We start from the raw sequence: 6091 nt of genomic DNA on the forward strand, positions 1-6091 counted from the left end.
TTACAAATGCTTCTTAAAAGCGATAATCACAACTGTGATATTTCTCTTACAATTTAAGCTTAATCTCACTAAGATATTACAGCAGCAATGTAGTGAGCTTTGATGAAGATGAAGATTCTGAGTTTAGATTTGAACAGCGTTTCAGCAAGTTAATTTGAATTGTATTGGTGCGAAATCGTTACACTTGCTTCTCATCAGAACTTCATATTTATAGGCGTTGAGAAGATGACCGTTGAATGCATTTAATGCTTTGCGTGTTCCGTACAGCTTTGCATTTAATGTTATACGCTTTTGTCAACTACCTCGAGCCTTGTTCACGCTGTGTCTACTGACGTAGCCTTTAGTAGCTTTAACGTTCCTTTTGTCAGTCAGCGTAGTCTGCCACGTGTACTTCCTTCTGATCTGATGTTTGTGAATACGACGTTTGAATATCATCAGAGTCAAACAGCTTGGTGCACAGCATCTTCTGACCTTGAAGTGCTTCTGAGCGTGATACCATCTTCTGATCTTCAGTGCTTCTGATCTCATGTTCTTCTGATGCTTCCATAGATCCATGTTCTGATTCTGCTTCGACCATCTTCTGATGTCTTGCCAGACCATGTTCTGATGTTGCATGCTGAACCATTTGAGACACATCTTCTGAGCGCTGAATTATGCGTACTCTTTATATATATTTCCTGAAAGGGAAATTGCATTGGATTAGAGTACCATATTATCTTAAGCAAAATTCATATTATTGTTATCATCAAAACTAAGATAATTGATAAGAACAAATCTTGTTCTAACAATCTCCCCCTTTTTGATGATGACAAAAACATATATAAATGATATGAATTTGCGATCAGAAAGAGTAGACGGCAAAAGACAAATTACACAGCTATAGCATAAGCATATGAATATGTCTCCCCCTGAGATTAACAATCTCCCCCTGAGATAAATAATCTCCCCCTGAAATAAATACTCGAAGAACTTTAATAAAAGACTTCCCTGATTATTTCGGTAGAGACGATCATATGAGCTTCTGTCTTCAGAGAATCCATAGCTTCTGACTTCTGCTTCCATTGGACAGCTTCAGAACTTGAATTTCTTTGATCTTCAGAACATTCACAGCTTCTGACTTCTGCTTCCATTCAGGACAGCTTCAGAACTTGAATTTCTGGATCTTTTAGAACATTCACAGCTTCTGACTTCTGCTTCCATTCAGGACAGCTTCAGAACTTGAATTTCTGCTAACATCACTTCATGCTAGATTTGTATCAGAACATTGTTGAATGTACCAGAGCATCATCTGAGCATCTCTACATCCTGAAATGTTACAGAACAAAAACTAAACGACAAAAGTCAGCATGAACGAGTTAGAACATAAAATGTATATTCAAATACATGATATGTATCAGAGCCAAATGTATCAGAGCATTTTAGGCTAAAAACATGTATCAGAGCAAATAATGTATCAGAGCCATAACATTATGTGTATCAGGGCAAATAGAATTTTGTCAGAACAGGATAGACAATGATATTCAAATTCTATTATCAGTGCTTCTGATTCATTCTTCTTTCTTGCTTCTGATCTCTGAAGCTTGACAGCACTCAGCTTGCTTCAGTTTCAATGGTTTTGCTTCTAGTGTTTGCTTTGAAGATTCACTTCACTTCTTTGTACCTGCAAAACACTTAAACCATATAGAACTTGCAGTTCTTGTTAGTGAATGTGTGGGAGCCTTTACCCAGCAACTGATAGATTTAATCAAATCATTTATCATTTATCTTTCTCCCCCTTTTTGTCATAACATCAAAAAGAATATATAAAAAGATTCAGATGTATAAAACGACAAAAGAAAACATTTACTGGAATGTAAAACACAAAGAAACTTTTTCATTGAATAATCAAAGTTTTACAAGACGGGAATGCAGGAAAACAGATGCAACAAGGAAAGGAAACTACAAAGACCAAAAGACTAAGATCCTAGCCTACGCAAAATCCGCGCCAGAACAGCATGAATCCCGTCAGTGCTTGCAGCTTGCCTTGTCATGAAGGAACGAAACTCAGCATTGGCTGCTTCTTGCGCATCCAAACGAGAAGCCAGCATATCTTGATTCTGATGAAGAGTTTCCAAGGTCTCCATCAGAGCTGAGGTTTCACCCGAAGAAGAGGCACCAGTATTTCTGCCCAGAGGGACAGCAATCTCAGCAGAGTGATCTTCTGGAAGATCTTCAGCTTGTGCATCTCCCATTTCCTCATCTGAGTCTGACTCAGAAAGAGCCTTAGCATATTCTGGTTCAGGCAGCTCAGAAGTTCCATCTTCCAATGCTTGAAGAATAGCTGCAAGGTTTGTTGGAGGAGTAGGACCAGCAACTTCAGCACGATAAACCACTACTGGAAAGACCATGTGAGGTGCATTTTCAGAAGGGTTCATTCTGAACCAGTTGAACAGCCACTGAAAATCTCCAGTCAGCACAGGAAACCAGAGCACAGAAGGCCGGGGTTTCCACACCACGATATCTCTGCAGAGATTTTCTTCTTCCAACTCATCTGCAGGTATCTTCTCTTCAAGAACTCTTCTGTTCCTGATGAGACAGTGGTGGCTGCTCTCACCAACTTCCAACCGGAGACCACGAACACCAGGAGCTTCAGACATAATCCTTCTCTGAATGTCTGTAGCCTTCTCCAGAAGATCCTGACGAAAGGTATTCCAGAGGTTGTTTGTAGCATACTCATCCAGATGATTAAGGTGAGCAGCACCAAGAATCTCCAACCAGCCACTTACATCAGCATGTAAGAGCTCCAGATATGTTTGAGTGGTAGGGGTTGGAGGGTTGACGGTGATCCTTGAGTCGGGAAAAACAACACTATAGGGATTAGGTGTTCTGGTGGGAAAAGGGTATGAGAGGGATGAAGAAATATCTGAGGGAAGGGTTAAAGGAGAGGAGATATCAGATGGTGAAGAAGGTGGTTCCGAGAGGATGAATGAGGAGGAAGAGGTGGTGGAGGTCTTTGAAGAGGAAGGTGATTGACGAGAATCGTCAAGGGGTTGATATATTTTGAGAGGGTCATAGGAGATCCTAACTCTTTTAGGTTTGGTTTCAGGTTCAGCAGATGCCTTTCTCTTTTGTTTCTTATTATTGTCTTGATTTCCAGAGCCTGACGATGGATTCATGATGAACTTTCAGATAATGGAAATAGCTAGGGTTTATGATATGAAAAGAGAGAGATGAAAGAGAAACCGAATGCAGAGAGAGAGAGAAATATGAGAGGGAAAAGAAACGTTTGAAGAGTATAAAAAGAAAACTGAAAAGAGAGTAAATGATGAAAAGCATTTAATGTTACGTGACATGAGGAGAGATAATAATGACAAAAGACGTGATTTGCACAGTTACCTAAGAAGACGTCCCCTCAACTGCACGCACGCTTGTCCAGGAATAGTGAACACGTGTTTACCATCTGGATAGCCAGTTACAGCTGTTTTGTTTTGAAGAGAGATTCTGAATCAACTTAGACACTGAAACGTTAGTAATAACTGAATCATAATTTCTAATTGATTTCTATCAGAACTTCTTAACAAAAAAAAATTTCATATCAAAGGATACTCATACGTAAGAATTTCTCATCTTCTCATTCTGAGCTTGTTTCTGAAGACCCATTTTGTACCAATTATGTTGAATCCATCTGGTCTAGGAACAAGATCCCAAACATCATTCCTTGTAAACTGATTTAGTTCTTCTTGCATAGCAATTATCCAGTCTGGATCTTCTAGAGCATGATCAACAGAAGTTGGCTCGATCAAAGATACAAGACCTAATTGACAGTCTGCATTGTTCCTAAGGAATGCTCTTGTTCTGATTGGATCATCCTTCTTTCCAAGAATGACATCTTCTGAATGACCAGAGATGAGTCTGGATGATCTTCTGACAGATGGTTCTTCAGAAATACTTAGATCCTCCAGAGAAGCTGTTACTTGATCTTCAGATTCTTTGCTTCTGAGGACCTCTGCTTCTGATGCGTTGCTTCTTGGCTCAACAACTTCTGATATGTCAATATCACAACCTGCAAAATTATCAACTTGCTTTGGTTTTTCAGAACCAAGCTTATCATCAAACCTGATATTGATTGATTCTTCTACAACCAATGTTTCAGTATTGTATACCCTGTAGCCTTTTGAGCGTTCAGAATATCCAAGAAGGAAACACTTTTGAGCTTTGGAATCAAACTTACCAAGATGATCTTTAGTGTTCAGAATAAAGCATACACATCCAAAAGGATGGAAATATGAAATGTTGGGCTTTCTATTCTTCCACAATTCATAGGGAGTCTTATTTAGAATAGGTCTGATAGAGATTCTATTCTGAATATAACATGCAGTGTTTATTGCTTCTGCCCAGAAATGCTTAGCCATATTGGTTTCATTGATCATGGTTCTGGCCATTTCTTGAAGAGTCCTATTCTTTCGTTCTACAACCCCATTTTGCTGTGGAGTTCTAGGACAAGAGAAATCATGGGCAATACCATTTTCTTTGAAGAATTCTTCAAAGGATTTGTTCTCAAATTCACCACCATGATCACTTCTGACCTTTATGATTTTACACTCTTTTTCAGATTGAATCTGAATGCAGAAATCAAAGAACACTGAATGAGTCTCATCCTTGTGTTTTAAGAATTTTACCCATGTCCAGCGGCTATAATCATCTACGATGACTAATCCATATTTCTTTCCTCTGACAGATGCTGTTTTGACTGGTCCAAACAGATCAATGTGCAAGAGTTCTAATGGCCTTGAGGTAGAAACAACATTCTTAGACTTGAATGCAGGTTTGGAGAACTTGCCCTTCTGACATGCTTCACAAAGAGCATCTGATTGGAATTTCAGATTAGGGAGTCCTCTGACAAGATTCAGTTTGTTAATTTGAGAGATCTTTCTCAAACTAGCATGACCTAACCTCCTGTGCCAGACCCACTGCTCTTCAGAAACAGACATAAGACAAGTCACCTTCTGACTCATAAGATCTTGCAGATCAGTCTTATAAATGTTGTTCTTCCTCTTGCCTGTAAATAGGATTGAGCCATCCTTCTGATTTACAGCCTTGCAAGACTCTTGATTAAAGATTATATCATAACCATTGTCACTTAATTGACTGATAGATAAAAGGTTATGTGTTAATCCTTCTACAAGAAGTACATTAGAGATGGAAGGAGAGTTACCAGATTTTATAGTTCCAGAGCCAATTATCTTGCCCTTCTGATCTCCTCCGAACTTGACTTCTCCTCCAGACTTAAGCACCAGGTCTTGGAACATAGACCTTCTTCCTGTCATGTGTCGCGAGCATCCAGAGTCCAGGTACCATGACATGTTGTGCTTTGTCCTTCTTGCAGCCAAGGATATCTGCAATAGGAATAATCTTATCCTTAGGTACCCACATCTTTTTGGGTCCTTTCTTGTTAGATTTTCTCAAGTTCTGATTGAACTTGGGTTTAACATTGTAAGCAATAGGAGGAACAACATGATAATTCTTAATGTGAGTTTCATGATATTTCCTAGGTTGTGTCACATGCTTCTTAGTGTGTGTACTGTGAAAACTTTGTGCATGTGAAGTGTGCCTAATATCATGTGAGTGGCCATACTTGAACTGATCATACAATGGCTTGTATGTAATTTTCATTTCATCAACAGGTTCAAGTTTGTATGGGATTTCACCCTCATAACCAATGCCAACTCTTTTGTTTCCAGACACAGCATATATCATAGAAGCTAGCTGACTTCTGCCAATACTTCTAGATAGGAACTTCCTGAAACTTAAATCATATTCTTTCAGAATATGGTTCAGACTGGGAGTGGATTTTTCTGAATCAGAAGGAGATCCAACATTATTGGATAATTTTAAAAGTTTTTCCTTTAATTCAGAATTCTCCAACTCAAGCTTCTTTGTTTCAAATTCAAATTGCTTTTTCAGCTTTTTGTATTTGAGACTGATCTGAGACTTGAGTTCCAGAAGTTCAGTTAGACCGGAAACTAACTCATCTCTAGTAAGTTCAGAAAATACCTCTTCAGAATCTGATTCTGATGTAGATTCTGATCCGTCATCTTCTGTCGCCATCAGC

The sequence above is a fragment of the Vicia villosa genome, linkage group LG5 (assembly GCF_029867415.1).
Source record: "Vicia villosa cultivar HV-30 ecotype Madison, WI linkage group LG5, Vvil1.0, whole genome shotgun sequence".
NCBI classification, from domain to species: Eukaryota; Viridiplantae; Streptophyta; class Magnoliopsida; order Fabales; family Fabaceae; genus Vicia; species Vicia villosa.